At 44.0% G+C, this 18,619-nt stretch overlaps 1 protein-coding gene and 1 non-coding gene across 3 annotated transcripts in view; one reads left to right on the top strand and one right to left on the bottom strand.

Moving 5' to 3' along the window:
• The window catches only part of ARHGAP26 (Rho GTPase activating protein 26), a 488,708-nt gene that overhangs the window by 425,039 nt on the left and 45,050 nt on the right, over positions 1 to 18,619 (top strand). The window lies entirely within an intron of this gene.
• On the bottom strand, positions 7,001 to 7,138 carry LOC119920051. The gene has a single exon (XR_005447820.1). It is a non-coding gene; the product is annotated as a small nucleolar RNA SNORA7 (small nucleolar RNA).

Raw genomic sequence — 18,619 nt, 5'->3', positions numbered from 1 at the left:
CCTCAGGCACCTCATCTGGAAAATAGGGATTAAGACTGTGAGCCCCAGGGGCACAGGGACTGTGTCCAACCCAATTTGCTTGTATCCACCCCAGCCTTTAGTACAGTGCCTAGCACATAGTAAGCACTTCCCAAATACCATAATTAGTATTATTTTTAACTCTCCTAAGTGCTTACTACAGTGCTCTGCACACAGTAAGCACTCAATAAGTGCAAATGATTGATTACCCTCTTCCACAACTCCCTAATTCTCTCTTTCTTCACACCCTCTTCAACCCCTTGACATTCCAGCAGCACATGTGATTGGCAGCATATATAGCCAGATACTGGTAAGAAATATGGAAAAGGAAGACGAGGGAGTCAGAGTTAGGAAAGCAAAGGGGAAAATTGGGTGGGGGACAGATTGATGTGAAGGGTGCAGGGGGAGGGCGGGGTGTAAGAAGGCCAAAGAAGAGAGGTAGCAAGTCAGGATGCAGAAAAGGAGGAACATTGAAGACTCACCCTGTAGATGTAAACTGGTTGTGGGCAGGGAACGTGACTACCAACTCTTTTATACTGTACTCTCCCAAGGGCTTAATACAGTGCTCTGCACACAGTAAGCTCTCAATAAATATGATTGAAGGGGAATTGAGAGGAATGTGGACTGTAGCTTGAGTTCCTCCATAATGATCCCAAATCCTAAATTACAGCTGTATTTCCCCCAATCTCCCAATTTCCTTTGCTAAGAGTTGGGGCCATAAGATCAATGCCCAGGGTCAGTAGTCCAATATCTCACTGTCTTTATTCAACTTAGAAACTGAAGCCAAAAGCTGACATTAGTACTGGGGTGATGCAGTTCCAGTCAAAAAATATTTAAACAGCTGACCATAGTAGTAGTAGTAGTAATAGTATTTATTAAGTACCTAGTACTGTGTGAAAAGCAATGAAACCAATGCTGAGGAAGAGTACCCAAGTAATAATAATAATAATGGCATTTATTAAGCACTTACTATAAATAATAAATAATGATGGCATTTATTAAGCACTTACTATGTGCAGAGCACTGTTCTAAGCCCTGGGGAGGTTACAAGGCCATCAGGTTGTCCCACAGGGGGCTCACAGTCTTAATCCCCATTTTACAGATGAGGTAACTGAGGCACAGAGAAGTTAAGTAACTTGCGCAAAGTCACACAGCTGACAATTGGCAGAGCTGGGATTTGAACCCATGACCTCTGCAAAGCACTGTTCTAAGTGCTGGGGAGGTTACAAGGTGATCAGGTTGTCCCACGAGGGGCTCGTGGTCTTAATTCCCACTTTACAGATGAGGTAACTGAGGCACAGAGAAGTGACTTGCCCAGAGTCACACAGCTGACAATTGGCAGAGCTGGGATTTGAACCCATGACCTCTGACTCCAAAGCCCATGCTCTTTCCACTGAGCCACACTGCTTCTCTATAGTGAAAATTAAAAGTCATTTCTGGCCCTCAAGGGGCTTGTGATATAAAAATAAGACCTTAGTAGTCACACCTGCCCTCAGTAGCAACAGAAACTAAAGAAAGATGGGGAAAAAACCCACAACATAAAAAGACAGTCAGGAACAAAAAACAGCTTCATGCTCCTCACCATCTATTAAGCCCAGAGATAACTACCCACACCTCAACCTTCCAAAATTGTGGAAGGTCCCATGCTGCTTCTTCATCCTTCCTGTGCCACCACCAGCTGAACTCTGAATTCTGCAGTATAAATCTAAGAAAGTCGGGTTGCTTGCAGCAAACTACAAGGACAGTCTTGGGTGGGGAGTACAGTAGCATAGACCCCCAAGAGGACGTGAACTCCACCTGTCAATTCCAATATATACTACAGTAACCAAAATTCCCAGCAGGTTTCACTACTACTAGAGTACCTAGTGTTGCTTCTCCTAATTGCTTGTAGCATTCTAGAGAAAGTTGGCCCTCTTTCTCCTTAGCTGTGAGTAGGCTGACATGCCCTCCAAGGGTGCAACTTTCCAAAAGAGCTTTAAAGCATTCCATTTACAAGCAAGCAATTTCCCTCTCACCCCCATTCCATCTCCTGATTCTGTTTCTCTTCTCTTGCTTTTTTTTCAACTTTCACACTATAGGCGTTGTCAGGTGGGAACTGTGCTTTCTGCCCAATTGAAGAGACATGGCAAATGCTTGAAAGCACAGTTTTAATCCCTGACATGGGAATGGGCCCAAGACCCAAGGATTGCATTTCTAATTTCACAATAAATTTGGGATTTGGGATTAAGGCTTCTGATTGAGTATTTCTGCCCCTTTTTAATTGCTATTGAGCCAGGTGTTGGTGTCCCCTTGGGGCCCATACTGATTTATAACAGGATGGTTGAAAGAGGACTTTGCATGCAAATCCTTTCTGGAGCCTGTATATTGGGCTAGCACTAACACACTCATTTCCTGTTGCCATCAAGAACTAAAATCAGGTTAGTATTTTCAGGACTCACAGAAATGCTTAGGAAAGATTTTTTTTTTCCTCTTTCATTTCCTTTTGATGTGTCTGTTTCTTGGACATTTTCAATAAGGCCGATCGGTGACTGATTAGAGGCAAATCAGGACAGGACATAACAGATATGCTGATATGCCACACTTGTTAAACATCTAGTCTCTGGAAATTGGTGGGGCCAAACTCGGACTCTGGCTAGTAACTGCCCAAACTGTTTCAAAATAAGTCAAGGGACTGTTTTCCATGAGGGGTGAATGCCATACTTGGGGATGTCACTCAGTCAATCAATCAGTGGTATATATTGAGAGCTTACTGCGTGCCAAACACTGTACTGAGCGCTTGGAAGAATAAAACAGTTTGGGTAGACATGTTCCCTGCCCACAATTACCATCTTGGGGGAGATAGATAATAATATATATTATTTATATATATTTATAATAATATTCGGTCATGTAGGTTTTTCTAAGATGTAGTTTGCAAACAGGCTGCACTGTGGCAAAGCAGGATTACCTGGGATTATAGCAAGGAGCAGCCTTAACCCAACGTCTTCTGCCCAGCTGAATCTCTATTTCTTGTTGGGCAAAGCAAAGCCCAAAGTAGGACTGTATATCCACCTGCTGAGCCTTGTTCTTGTATGGGAATGAGAAGTACCTAGCGACTGCTCCCTCGATGTTTACCTAAACCTGTGGGCATAGATAGGCAGACTTAACTACTTTCCTCTCTGATTTAGGTTGAGCCTGGAGAGGCTGTATACAGTGAACCAACGTGCTCAGAATGAGTAGTCTTTTGCCCTTTACCTTGTAAATACAAAAAGAAAAAAAAGGATTTTTCCTTCTTGAGGGAAAATCTGCCAGAAAGTTCCATCTCTTCTCAGGCTTGTTGGAACAAAGTATGACTTCTGATGTTTCCCAAATGACTTTGTGGTTTTTGTTACTGTTATCAGCAGTAATATTTCCTGAAGTTGTAATTGAGGCATCCAAGGTTTTGTTTGCATGTAACAGGCTCCCCAAAATTTCTATCAATGGGATTTGACAAAGGTCTTTAAAACCAGTGTAAGGAAAATAGAAGCAGTCTTCTCAACAGAGCCTGCAGATAAATTGCTTTGAGGCTCAGTGGTGACAGCAGATAAAAATGTGTCTGGCATAGTCCTGTCTTGGAGAATTTGTGATTCTCTTGGAGCTTAGTTCAAGTTCTCTTGTAGCCACTTTAGCAGACTTTTATGCAATCATGGAGGGGAATTTCGGAAATGTGAAAAGAAGAAAATGTATCAAACTATTAGTGTTTGCTTCTCTAAAGCCTCCAATGGTTGCGTGCCATCTCCACATCAATCAGAAACTCCTCACAGTTGGTTTTAAGGCATTCAGTCAGTTCTCCCCTCCTACCTAATCTCACTCCTCTCTCGCTACAACCCAGCCCACAAGCTTCCCTCCTAAAAATAATAATAATTGCGGTATTTGTTAAATGCTTTCTCTGTGCCCAGTGATGTACTAAGTGCTGCAGTAGATACAAGTTAATTAGGTCAGACAATTTTTGTCCCACATGGAGCTCACAGTCTAAAAAGGGAGAACAAGTGTTTTATCCCCATTTTAAGATGAGGTAACAGGCACAGAGAAGTTAAGTGACTTGCCTAAGGTTACCTGGCAGGTAAGTGGTAGAGCTGAGATTTGAATCCAGGCCCTCTGACCCCCAGGCCTAGGCCACACTGTTCCTCTATTACCAATCTACTCACTGGGCCTCTCTTGTCTCTCTCACCCTCAACCCAAACTCCCTCTCATATCTGGAACTCACTCCCCCTTTATATCTGACAGACCACCATTCTTCCCATCCTCAAAGCACTGATATCTCTTCCAGGAAGCCTTCCTTGACTAACCCCTCATCTCCCCAGCTTAATATCCCTCCCTGTTGTCTCATCTATATTTCTGGGTCCATACCCCATAAACTCTTTGATACTCACCCCACCCTCAAGGAACTTTTACATATGTATCTTTAGACTCTGTGGCTTCCCCTATCTGCAAGTTATTTTAACATCTGTCTCCCTCTCTTGATCGTAAGCTCCTTGTGGGCAGGGATCACACCTACCAACTCTATCTGGTTGTACTCTCCCAAGCACACAGTGCTCTACACAGAGTAAGCACGCAAAAAAATACCATTACATGATTGCTGGAGAGAGCTGAAGGAAATGATCTGCTTCGCATTAGAGAGGGGTATTTTGGGCCTTTGGATCACTGGGAGATATTTATAACTTGGATGGATGTTGTGAGTCTGCCACAAGGAGTGGTCAGTTTCCTTCTGTGCCCAGAGTCAATCTGGCTTGGAGGGGCACTTTCATAGATGAGTTTAGGATTTCTTCCTGATGCTTGGTCTGTTTCAGTCTCCTGGACAGAAGTATGAGTTCCCCATCTTAAATTTACTGTTGAAGTTCTATTCATTTGTTCTCTTGATTGAACCTGGAAGCTGGAATTTAAGCAGGCCTGGTTTCATCTTCCTTTAGTCAGAGATGGGTCCCACCTTTGTCCCTTGAGAAATACAAGAAACCCTGCAATCTGGAAGTCATCTGAGGCTCTAGAGACATTGGAAGAGGTTTGCCAGTTGGATTAAGCTTGTGATTTATGAACAGAAGTTTAAGCAGCAGAGCTATAGCACTGCTGTACCTTGAAAGCCTCACTTGGGAAGTTACAATCTACACTTGACAGGCAGGTTATTGAATTCCAGCTACATACTGGATGCCAGTTCCCAAGATTCTTCATGGTTTCTCCTCTGGCTGAGCGTACCAACAAGCAACACATGCCCACGTTGATAATCCTCCAGACTGTGAGGTCATTGTGGGCAGGGAACATGTCTGTTGTTGTATTGTAAAAATAATAATCGTTATTATGATATTTGTTAAGTACTTACTGTGTACCAGGCACTGTTCTAAGTGCTGGATAATTATGGTATTTGTTAAGTACTTACTATGTGCCAGGCATTGTACTAAGCACTGGGGTGGAAACAAGCTAATTAGGTTAGACACAGTCCCTGACCCACATGGGGCTCATAGTCCTGCTCCCCATTTTACAGGTGAGGTAACTGAGGCACAGTGAAGTGACATGCCCAAGGTCACATAGCAATTAAGTGGCAGAGCCAGAATTAGAACCAAGGCCCGTGCTGTATCCACTATGCCGTGCTGCTTCTTCTACCAAGCACCTGTACTCTCCCAAGTGCTTAGTACAGTGCTTTGCACACAGTAGATGCTCAATAAATACGATTGAATGAACAAATTCATTCATTCATTCACAAATGATAGTCACCTCACCCTCAAAAGACTTTCATGAACATATTTTCATACTCTGTGGCTTTCTCTATCTGTATTTATTTTAATGTCTGCCCCCACCAGATTTTAATCTCCTTGTGGGCAGGGATCATGTCTACCAACTCTGTTATGTTGTACTCTGCCAAGCGCTTAGTACAGCACTTACTGTATGCAGAGGACTCAATAAATACCTTTGCTTGATTGCTGGAGAGAGCTGAAGAAAATGATCCTCTTCCCACTGAAGAGGGATATTTTGGGCTTTTTTTTATCAAAGGGTTTCTAGTGCAAATTTTCAAGGCTAGGCATAATCAATCGTCAGTTGATTGATTTGTTCAGATTTCTGCTTGAAGGTGCCTCAATGAATCCTCAAGGATGGCTGCAAAGAAAATTAAAAGAGCCCTGGACCTGCCATATGGCCTGGTTTTACTCCCAGTGGGAATGGGAAACTATCAGCTTAAACTTTGACTTAACTGAACAGTTCATCAGAGGAGCAGCATAAAGGTCTTGGAAATCTTCTTTGAGGAGCCACATTTGTTTAGTGATTACCAGAGCCTGGTGTCTTCCTGGAGCAGCTTTTCAGGTCACCTAAAACCCACTCAGCTGGGAACTGTGATTGTGAAGCATCATGGCCTAGTGGATAGAGCTTGGGCCCGGGAATCAGAAGGACCTGAGTTCTAATCCTGGCTCTACCACTTGTTGGCTGGATGTCCTTGGGCAAGTCACTTTACTTCTCTGGGCCTCAGTTCCCATATCTGTTAAATGGGGATTAAGACTGTGAGCCCTGTGTGGGACACAGACTGTGTCCAACCTGATTAGCTCATCATCATCATCATCAATCGTATTTATTGAGCGCTTACTGTGTGCAGAGCACTGTACTAAGCGCTTGGGAAGTACAAGTTGGCAACATATAGCTCGTCTTTACTCCAGTGCTTAGTTCAGTGCTTGACATATATTCAGTGCTTAACAAGTACTATTAAAAAATAAAAACTCCATGGTTCAGCTGGGTCTCTGATAGGAAGAGAAGAGCTTGTCTTGTTTTATGCCATCAAGTCGTTTCCAACCCATAGTGAAACTACGGACATATCTCTCTCAGAACACCCCACTTTCCATCTGCATTCATTCTGGTAGTGTATCCATAGAGTTTTCTTGGTAAAAATATGGAAGTGGTTTACCATTGATGCCTTCCATGCAGTAAATTTGAGTCTCCACCCTCTACTCTTTCCCATGCCGCTGCTGCCCAGCATGGATGTGTTTTGACTTGTAGCAGATTGCTTTCCACTCACTAGCCATTTCCCAGGCTAGGAATGGAATGGGTAGGCCTCTGCTTGACTCTCCCTCCCATAGCTGAGACTGGTAGCGTACTGGAAATTTTCCAGGTGCGGCCCTGAGAGGGGAGAGAAGAGCTAGTTTACCTTTAACTCAGCTTACCTTTGAATTTTTCCCAGACCAGGTGGGAGCACTGATAGCACTTCCCGGAGATATTGGCTTGGGGACCTGGAGTAGAATTGTCACCATCATTGCAAGCACAATCATCTTAAATCTCCCGAGCCAGTTCCATGCCCATTGGGGCCACATTAATTTCAGTATCTTTGGCTCCCCTGGGGTTCTCCGTTGGATCCTTATAGCAGGGATGGTGGCTACCAATTCTTTTGCATTGTCCCTCTCCCAAGCAGCCAGTTCAGGGCTCTGCACACAGTAAGCACTCAGTAAATACCATTGATTAACCGATTGGATTTACTGTCCTGAGTGCTGCCCGTGGAGAGATAAAACTGTGGTTCATGTCTTTCATTGATGGCTCTCTGTTTCCAGAGCAGGACTTGCTGGAAATGTGCTGTAGCTTTTAATTCTGAGCCAGTAAATGTTCGTTCCAAGAGATGTCTGGAAATTGAAATCATGGGAATACTTCGTATTTAATGAGTGACTTGACTTGGAAAGCTTTTCTTCTGAGGTTTCTCCTAAGCTGCTCAAGGGTGGGGACTGGAACTTACCCTACTTCTGTAGATTCCCCTGGTGCAAAGTTCTGCAACAGTGACAATTGTTGATGATGACGATAAAGTAGCTAGAGTTGTATCTGAATCAACTTTACCTCATTTGGTAATAGGGAAGTTGTGTGCTGTTTCTCTCCCATCTGCAGTGCCCCAGATGACTCCTCAAAATGTACAAAGACAAGATTAGGAAATGTCATGGAAACATATTTTGGAAACCACTTTTTTGAAGACTTCCATGTCCTAGCTGTGAAGTCAGTAAGGCTTCTCCCTCTAGAACATAAGCTCATTGTGGGCAGGGAACGTGTGTACCAACTTTGTTGTATTGAACTCTTCTAAGCGCCTAGTACAGTGCTCTGCACAAAGTTAGTGCTCAATATATACCATTGATTGATTGACTCATACCTCCCTGCAAGAGACTTATCTCCTGTGGGGAAGAACAGGGTTGATTTTTGTATTTTTAACTTACATTCCTCATGAGCCCCTCTCTCCTTCCTACCCCACTTCTCCCAGTCTCCTGTGTTCTGTTCAACATCTCTGGCGGGTTTTCAGGATTACATTCCAATCCCCGTCCAGAACCACTCTTTTCCAAAGACTCCATCCTGAAGCTGATACTCCCCTCTTTGGTTTGCTCTAAGTTTGGGGCACCACGTACAACTTGAAGATATTTCCAGAATAGCAAATGCTGCCAATCAGTAGTTTTAGAAGGCAAATGCAATGGGAACCAATTTCATTTAGAAAGGCCAAGAGGCCAAAATCCATTTCCTAGTCCAGCCAGTTATCCTGAGATACATTAGTGCACTTCAGCTGGTTTAATTGCCCTGGGAAGTGAAGCACCTGGCCTTAGGCTATTATCCACTGCTAACTATTTAATGTGTCAGTCCAGGCAAGTTGCTTAAGGTGACATTGTGTCTTTAAGTAGGCTGTAGGATAAGGCTGTATCTCCCTTTCAGCAAGTCGCTCTTGGAAGCCAGATTTTACCAGATAATCTTGTTGTTTTTTGTTCGTGTTGGTGCTCAGAATCAGGTCATGAGTGCCAGATTGTACCCACAGAGCCTCTTGGTGGGGGGAAAAAATGCATAACAGCTAGGAAGCCAATAACCAAGGATTTCATCCCTGAGATAGTAGAATTCGATTGCCTGGCCTTTCCTTTTTTCTCTGGTCAATACCGTAGGCAAAAATAAATTGTTTTGTTGTCTTAATAATTGTCAGGGACTGATGGAGTTTTTTTAATTGACTGAAACTTTTCATCCTAGCCTGAGAGATTAGTTTAAGAATGCCAAGAAGTCATCTGCATTTTCTTTATCCAGAGTCACATTTTTCCTCCACTTTTCTTGAAGTTTGAAACCTGTTCAGTCTTCTCCATTTCTTTAGAGGGCAGCCGAAGGGAAACTTTTTAGGAAGGGGTAAAAGGCAGGGCAGACCACATGAGGTTCATAAATCTAGAGCTCTGTTGATTGAGCAAATCTGCGGGAGCCAAGAAACTGTAGGCCGTACATCCAAAACCCCCAAATATTCATTGCCAATACCCTGTTCTGGAGAAAACCATAGGCTGAGTCACCATATTAAGCTACTGATAGGGAAAGGGAGAAAGAAATCCAGGATTGTAAGCTCCAGTTATTGGAGCGCTCCCCAAGAACACCAGATGTCTTTTACTTCTATTGTAGTCTCAAAAGAGCCTAGTACAGCAGTGTATATAAACAGTAGGCCTTCTCTCTCTCTCTCTTGAATGGTACTTTTTTTTTTAGTACTTACTATGTGCCAGGCACTATATTAAGCTCTGGGGTAGATAAATACAAGCTAATCAAGTTGGACACAGTCCCTGTCCCACATGGAGCTCACAGCCTTAATCCCCATTTTGCAGATGAGGGAACTGAGGTCCAGAGAAGTGAAGTGACTTGTCCAGGGTGACACAGCAGACAAGTAGCAGAGCTGGGATTAGAACCCAGGTCCTCTGACTCCCAGGCCTGTGCTCTTTCCACCAGGCAACACTGCTTTTCTCACTTCATATATACACCCACACGTATACACAAAAGTTTTCTTCATTTTTAGAAGTGATGCTGTTGGCGGTTAGTGTTTGCAGAGAAGGACAGACCCTCACTGCATTAATGTGTTTATCTGTGTCTGTTTTCAAACCCGCCTCCTGGCATCTCTCTCTCGACTGTAAGCTTGTTGTAGACAAGGAATGTTTCTGTTATAATGTACTCTCCCAAGCCCTTAGTACAGTGCTCTGCATACAGTAATCACTCAGTAAGCATGATTGATTTGCTTGTATCTACTGTGTCTGGCACATAGTAAGTGCTTCTCAAATACCATTAAAAAAAATGAAGTTGGACAACCGCAGAAAATCTTCTAAACTTTCAATTTAGTTTGGAATTTGCCTCCCCATTCTTAAATTCTGTACTACAGTCTGCCGAAAGTCATTCTAATCTTTTGTCTTATTTTTTCTCTTTGTCTGCAAATCATTGGTCAGTGGACTGCCTGGGAAGCAAAATTTGGTGATCGGTTTAATTTATGTCACCCATGCAAATCTTTGTTTGTGGGTAAGGTTTCTGTGGATTCAAATTGTAAGTTTCATTACACCTAAATCTTGAGTGTGAGTATGCTCTTCAAACTACTACTTCTAGGCAGCTACCAATTGCTACTCAGAGCCTTGCATCACCTCTTCGAGTTCTGGGTCGTAGTCAGCAGCGAATAGGGAGAGCCCCAGATTTCAGGGGAGTCAATCAATCAATCATATTTATTGAGCGCTTACTGTGTGCAGAGCACTGTACTAAGCGCTTGGGAAGTACAAGTTGGCAACATATAGAGACGGTCCCTACCCAACAGTGGGCTCACAGTCTAGAAGGGGGAGACAGAGAACAAAACAAAACATATTAACAAAATAAAATAAATAGAATAAATATGTACAAGTAGAACGAATAAATAGAGTAATAAATACGAACAAACATATATACATAAGTACAGGTGCTGTGGGGAAGGGAAGGAGGTAAGGTGGAGGGGATAGAAAGGGGGAGGAGGGGGCTCTGTCTGGGAAGGCCTCCTGGAGGAGGTGAGCTCTCAGTGGGGCCTTGAAGGGAGGAAGAGAGCTAGCTTGGCGGATGTTGGGAGGGAGGGCATTCCAGGCCAGGGGGATGATGTGGGCCGGGGGTCGATGGCGGGACAGGTGAGAACGAGGCACGGTGAGGAGATTAGCGGCAGAGGAGTGGAGGGTGCAGGCTGGGCTGTAGAAGGAGAGAAGGGAGGTGAGGTAGGAGGGGGCGAGGTGATGGAGAGCCTTGAAGCCGAGGGTGAGGAGTTTCTGCCTGATGCATAGGTAGAGACAGATTTTGCCTTCAGAATCCTAAGTTAATGGCAGTAGCCAGAGGGCACAGAGCTTTTGGCAGTGGTGCTGCCCTCCAATGACTCTTCAGTGGCAAAAGAGAGGGTGGAGTTGGGGTAGAGGGGAAATAGGGAGAGAGGAAGAGGCAATTTGGAGGATCTCATTTTCCCAGGACCGAATACCATTTTTTGCTTCAAATGCATAATGGCTGCAATTTGAAACAGTTGTGATTTTCAAAGACTGTTGTGTCTTTCCCTTCCTCTTCCTGTGTCAGATTTTGAGTTTGATGTTCCTTCAGGATAACAATTTAAAATTGGATGAGAGAGAGAGAGATTTTCGTGCTGTAGTTAGGAGTATTACATTATCTGTCCCAACAAGTATCCCTTGGACCAGAGGAAATTATTAAATATAGATGCTTATTGATCCTAAGAGAGGCAGCATTGCTCAGTGGAAAGAGCATGGGCTTGGGAGTCAGAGGTCATGGGTTCTAATCTTGGCTCTGCAATTTGTCAGCTGTGTGACTTTGGGCAAGTCACTTAATGTCTCTATGCCTCAGTTACCTCATCTGTAAAATGGGGATTGTAAGCCCCAAGTGGGACAACCTGATAACCTTGTATCTCCCCCAGCGCTTAAAACAGTGCTTGGAACATAGTAACCATTTAACAAATAGCATAATTATTATTATTGTCATTATTATCTTTTAGTGAAAATTTGTGAACTTTTAAATGCCAGCTATCCATTTTTACCTTCCAGAGAAAGAAAGCCCCTCCATTTCAGTCCTTACAGTATCTACTCACCTCGCACATTGGGTATCTAATATCCTAGCTTAATTTGTTGCATTTTTTTTTCCATTTTTGGTCCAATAATATTTGTTTCCTTTGATTTCACCTGGGTAATGAAAGAGCATTCTATCTGCCAACATTTTGACAGCTTCTACAATGGTAGATTTAGCCCGGTTCTATACATACATGTGTTTATGCTCAGCATGGGTGTACATACTGTACACAAGTTCATTCAGTGGTTTACAGGGGCCATGGACAGCCCCCAGCCGTCAGTTCAGGGGCTGAAAATGTTCAACTCAGTGGTGGAGACATTTGCGGATCAAATTATGGCCATCTCCTGAAAAGGCCCCTTCTTAGAATCATGCCACACTGGTGCTCTATTGGAGTTTCCCACCACTTGATTTTCTTGTTTCCTGGAAGCCACCTTTGGGGCCCCCTGCCACAATTCTCCAGTCAATAACAGATCACCTTTAGTTCTCCCAATTCCATTCTGAGGTTCAGAATTGAGAGCTTTGTTATTTCCTATCTTAACTAGCTGCTCCCCTATTACAACCCAGCCCACACACTTTGCTCCTCTAATGCCAACTTTCTCTCTGTACTTCGATCTCGTCCGTCTCGCTGCCAACCTCTCGTCCTCCTTCTACCTCTGCCCTGGAATGCCCTCCCTCTTCATATGCAGTAGAAAATCACTCTTTCCACCTTCAAAGCCTGTTAGAAGGCACAGCTGCTCCAAGAGAACTTCCCTGACTAAGCCCTCATTTCCTCTATCTCCCACTCCTTTATGCTTCACCTTTGTACATATCCATGATTTATGTATTTATATGAGTGTCTTTCTCCCCCTCTGGACTGTAAGCTCGTTACAGGCAAGGAACATGTCTACTAACTCTTATAGTGTACTGTCCCAAGCTCTCAGTATAATGCTCTAAACACAGTAAACACTCAATAAATGTGATTGATCCCTAGGTGAAGAGTATTTTAATGATTATCCAGTGTTTTCCAAAAGAGTTGGCAGGCTTCAGAGGAGCCTGGCCAGGAGGCTGTGCTGTGCTTGTGGGCAGCGGTTTATCTTTGCCCCCTCACCCTATTGCAGAGGGATATTGTGAAAATGAATTAGGTATCCCAGCCAAAGTTTTAAACAACCCCTCAAATGTAATGGTTATGTCTGTAAATGACTTGGAGTTTCGAGCAGAAAGGCTCTTTATAAGTAAAAGGTGGCATTCTGTAATCCCGACAAATCCCTCTGTGGCTGATTATTGTTTTGGATAAGTGGCAGACATTTCTAGCCTACCGGCAGGAACTGAATTAAAGTTTAGATACAGTCAGGCTGGATGGAGACTGCTGGCCTGCTGTCCTTTCCCAGAGATATCCTAGACATCTCCTTTTCCTTTCTGCATGTGCCATACCATCCTGTTGGTCATCCCCTCTTCCCCCACTGCATCCCATAGTGGTTCCTCAGTGAAAGGCTAGTGGCCTTTTCTTGCAAGGTGCAAAGCGAAATTGGCCCCCATAATCAGAGCCTTGCAATCTGTCTCTTCTGAAATAAAACCCCGACACTTAATTAAATTCATAAATTAGCTAGCACTGTAATCCCACCATTTTAACCTAGAATATGGTGCCTTGGAAGTCATTTGACCCCCCTGAGTCTGGTTGCCCTGGCAGTGAATCCTGAGCTTTGGTTAATTTGCCTGTGTAAATTTTCAATTGAGCGGCCTGCTGGACTGGAAAAGGCTGGTGTGCAGACACAGTTGACAGTGCAGTGCTAAGAGGTGAAATTATGCAGAGAATAAGAGCTCCTGGCACTTGGAGAGTTTGGCTTTTTTCCTCTCTCCTTTGAATTTTATGATGTGTCTTGTGTGTCTTAATTGGGCTTGTTTCTTTTTTGGATGGCCCACTAATCTATATTCCCTCTCTTTTTCTGAGCTCCTGGTGCCTTCCCCCCCCCCAACACACACACACTTTATTTCAGTTGTTCTTAATGTAAGTGGGCGAGCAGCTGGAAATAACATCCAGAGTTACCTGGGATTTTCCATTCTCCTGGTCACCTGGCCTCAAGGATTCTTAATAGAATTGATTCTTTCAGAGTCTTCCAGCCAAAAAAATTTTTCATTTGGGAAAAGGATTGCTTTTGTAACAAGCCAGGGGAATTGTATATGAAAATGACTGATTCTAGATAATACTGTGAACCTACTATAAGAAGTGCCCAGTCCCCAAACTTGGAAATCACCATCAGTAGTGTTTATTGAATGCTTACTCTGTACAGAGCACAGTACTAAGTGCTTGGGAGAGTACAAGACAACCGAGTTGGTAGACACGTTCCCTGTCCCCAAGGACTTTGCAGTCTAGAGTTGGACTCCCTCAGTTTACAGGGAGCCAGAAAGAGCAGGGGGCAGGGACAGCTCATTGGCCAGGGCCGAAATTGTTCCCTACTCCCCTCACCCGGTTCGGGGTCCTTGATACCCACCAAGTTATCATGGACCGTATTCACTGAAGGAAAGTTTAAGCAATTGTCTGTAAGAACAGAGGGATTTCTAGTTAGTCATATTTATTGAACACTTATTGTGTGCAGAGAACTGTACTAAGTACTTAGACTACAATACATCAATAAACAGACATTCTCTGCCCACAATGCGCTTACAGTCTAGAGGGGCAAAGCAGAGCTATTCATTCATTTCATTCATTCAGTCGTATTTGAGTGCTTACTGTGGGCAGAGCACTGTAGTAAGCGCTTGGGAGAGTATAATACAACAATGAACAGACACATTCCCTGCCCTTAATGAGTTAACAGTCTAGACAGGGGAGACGGACATTAATATGGAAAAAAAATGCAGACATATATAGTCCCTTATGCCTGCTGTCACAGGCTAAACTATAGCCCAGAAGCTCGAAAGCTTTCAAGGCCACAGCATTCCAAGCCCCTCCAATTGTCTTCTCTTTTGTTTTATCTTAGATATGAAGTGCATTAGTAAAGTGGGACAATTCCCTGGCAAATGCTCCCCAGCAGGCAAGGTGGTGAGGGTCTTAGAAGTCTTAAGCCACGGTGACACCTCTCAGTGTTAATCAGTGCTAACAGGTTTGCTGTGTGTTGAAGAGGGGCTAGGAGTGAGTATGTGTGGGTAGATTGTGGAGAGGAGGGAGCCCCCTCCAGGGACAGCTTCCTCCTGTTCTGCTCCTTTCCTTACAAACCCCAGGAAGATGGTATCCTTGCCCCACTTTACCCCCTTCTGCCAATGACAGGGTTTTTTTTTTAAATGGTATTTGTTAAGCACTTGCTACGTGCCAGGCATAGAAATTACCTGCCCAGTTGCAATTCAGCCCATAAAATAGGCCCATGTCTGACATTCTTCTCAGAAATTTGGAACACAGCTTGAAGCGAATCCGTTTTTCAAGTTTCGAAAAAGTTGTAAAGCTGTCTGCCTCTACAAGGCACTTGACCTGCTAACATTTTTCAGCTCTTCATTTGTAATGAGACCAGAGAAAGCAACCGTACAGCTACTAGTTGGCCCGTAGGTGTCAGGATGTTTTTTGAACAGTTTAAATGTGACATAAGTGTCTTTGAGTCTTTGGGCCTGCTTTGCATAACATTTCTCCCACAGACCTCATCTGACTCCAGGAGGTAGGAGGAAGGTGTTCTGTCTCCAACATGTAAAGAGGAGAAGCTTTTCTAAATAGAAAGGGAACAGTAGAAAGCCAGGTATCCAGACTAACTAGACTGAGGCTATTTGATATAGAAGTTCAGGCGACCAAGCAAAATAGGATGTAGTTATTACAGTTAAGCAGCCCAATTTTCCTTAGTTACTCAAACTTGCTCAGTTCAAAGCTACTGAGGTTGTATAATTATTTTTCTATGCTGGATTTATATAGGTATCTCTCTGGCCACAAGGTAGTTGCAATCCCACAAAGCTCCTTTTGACCCCAAAATCAGGTCTGGTCAATAGTGGCTTCAGTGAGAAATGGAGGGTCAAAGGGAAGATGGTTCCAAAACAGTTGAAATAACAGTAGTAGTAATAGTATTTATTAAACACTTACTGTGTGCAGTAATGTTTAGTAATACACTCTAGACTAAGCTCATTGTGGGTAGGGAATGAGTCTGTTTATTGTTGTATTGTACTCTCCCAAGCACTTCATACTATGCTCTGCACCCAGTAAGCGCTCAATACAGACTGACTGACAAGAGACTGTGCAGATGGGATTTAGAAATGGTTCTTGCCCTTGGGGGGTTCACAATCTAAGAATAGCACATGACTTCTGTCACATCAGGGGAAATTCAAGAAGGTGGTGAAAGACAGAAAAGCCATATAAAGCCTCAAGCTTCAAGCGAATTATTATATTTCACCTGTTCCCTTGACATTTCTCTGGCACACATCAGTGGCCTTTAGCATCTCAATTTGCACAGCTTAATATCATTTTTGAGTAAACAGTGTAGTTTAAATCCTTGCAATTGGTGGAGCCCTTTGTTCCCAACTAGGACCAATCAATCAATTGTATTGAATGCTTACTGTGTGCAGAGCACTATCCTAAGTGCTTGGGAGAGTGTAATAAAACTCTTTAAAAGAGTTAGTAGACCAATTCCCCACCCACATTGATTTTACAGCCTAGAGGAGGAGACAGACATTAAGGTAAATAACTTATGTACATAAGTGCTGTGAGGCTTGGGTGCAGTGAATAAAGGGGTGGCAATCAGGGTGAGGCAGAAGTGAGTGGAAGAAGAGGAAATGAGAACTTAGTCAGGGAAGGCCTATTGTAGGAGGTGTGCCTTCCATAAGGCTTTGAAATGGGGGAGAGTAATTGTCAGATATGAAGAAGGAGGGCATTCGAGGCTAGAGGCCTGATGTGGGTGAGAGGTCCACAACAAGATCGAGATACAGTGAGTATGTTGGCATTAGAAGAGTGAAGTGTGTGGACTGGGTTGTAGTAGGAGAGTAGCAAGGTGAGGTAGGAGGGGGCAAGGTGATTGAGTGCTTTAAAGCTGATTGTAAGGTGTTTTTGTTCTATGTGGAGGTGGGTGGGCGACCATTGGAGGTTCTTGAGGAGTGGGGAAACATGGACTGAATGTTTTTGTAGAAAAATGATCCAGGCAGCAGAATGAAGAATGGACTGGAGTAGGGAAAGACAGGAGGCAGAGAGGTCAAGAAGGAGGCTGATGCAGTAATCAGGGAGGCATATGTGCTTGCATTAATGTGGTAACAGTGTGGATGGAGAGGAAAAGGCAGATTTAAGTGATGTAGTAAAGGTTGAACCAACAGGATTTAGTGATTGATTGAATATGTGGGTTGAATGAGAGAGCTGATTCAAGGATAATGCTAAGGTTACAGATTTGTGAGACAGGAAGGATGGTGGCACTCTTTACAGTGATGGGAACATCACAGAGAGGACAGAGTTTGGGTGGGAAAATAAGGAGTTCTATTTTGGACATGTTAAATTTGAAGTGCTGGGGGGATATCCAAGTGGAGATATCTTAAAGGCGGGAGGAAATGCAAGACTGCAGAGAGGGAGCGAGATCAGGGCTGGAGATGTAGATTTGGGAATCATCCGCATAGAGGGGGTAGTTGAATCCACGGGAGCGAATGAGTTCTCCAAAGGAGTGGATGCAGATGGAGAATAGAAGGGGACCCAGAACTGAACCTAGAGGTACCCCCACAGTTAAGGGTGAGAGGAAGGGGAAGAGCCCATGAAAGAGACTTAGAATAAGTGTCCAGGGAGATAGGAGGAGAACCAGGAGAGGACAGTTTCAGTGAAGCCAAGGTTAGATAATGTTTCCAGGAGAAGGGGGTGGTCAACAGTGTTGAAGGCAACTGAGCAGTCAAGGAGCATTAGGATGGAGTAGATGCCATTGGATTTGGCAAGAAGGACGTCACTTGTGACCTTTGAGAGGGTGATTTCTGCCAATTTGTACTTCCCAAGCGCTTAGTACAGTGCTCTGCACATAGTAAGCGCTCAATAAATACGATTGATGATGATGATGATGATGGAAGCCAGATTGGAAGGGAGGAACTTGAGACAGCGGATGTACACAACTCGCTCAAGGAGTTTGGAGAGGAGTGGAAGAAGGGAGATGGGGTGATAACTGGAGGGAGCCTTAGGGTCAAAGGAGGGTGTTTTTTTTTTTTGGATAGTGGGGACATGAGGATATTTAAAAGCAGTAGGGTAGAAGACCTTGGAGAGCAAACAGTTGAAGATGGCGGGCAGGAGGAGGAACGAGGAACGTGCTTTGATAAGGTGTGAAGGCATAGGATTGGGTATGCAGGTGGAAGGAGTGGATTTTGAGAGAAGCCAGGAGATCTCCTCTAGAGAGGATGAGTTGGGAGAGTTGAAGAAAGGGCAGGAGGAGGGTGTGAGTGGAGAGCCACAAGAAATGAGGGTCCCAGGCCATTGCAGAGGAGGCAAGGGAGGGGCCTGGTTTGTAGCCTCCAGGGACAGTAGGTTGCCCACCAGGTGGAGGTAAGCTGACTCTCTGAGGTGGCAGAATTGTTCAGCCAGTTTCCCAGGAGACCTCCAAGATGACAGCAAATTATTAACAGGATGAAGGAAGAGGGGCTTCCCCTCAGGCGAATGGCTGATAAATGGTCATCACAAGCAGGACCACAGCTCCATACCTGCCTCTAGCTGGGAATTAGGTAAGAATCCCTGCAAGACTTTGGCTCTTTAGGAAGATGATCCTTTGTGTACTTCTGGGGAAGGAAGGATGGATTTTGGAGATCAGGAACGTGAAGTCAGTAGCTCTTAGGAGGAAGGGGAAGGGATTTGGGTCTGACGGGAACAAGAAGCCATTCCGCTAGCCAAGGAATA

Source organism: Tachyglossus aculeatus, chromosome X1, assembly GCF_015852505.1.
Source record: "Tachyglossus aculeatus isolate mTacAcu1 chromosome X1, mTacAcu1.pri, whole genome shotgun sequence".
Taxonomy (NCBI): Eukaryota; Metazoa; Chordata; class Mammalia; order Monotremata; family Tachyglossidae; genus Tachyglossus; species Tachyglossus aculeatus.
Note: the sequence above shows the minus strand (reverse complement) of the source record. Positions and strands in the feature narration are given on the sequence as shown.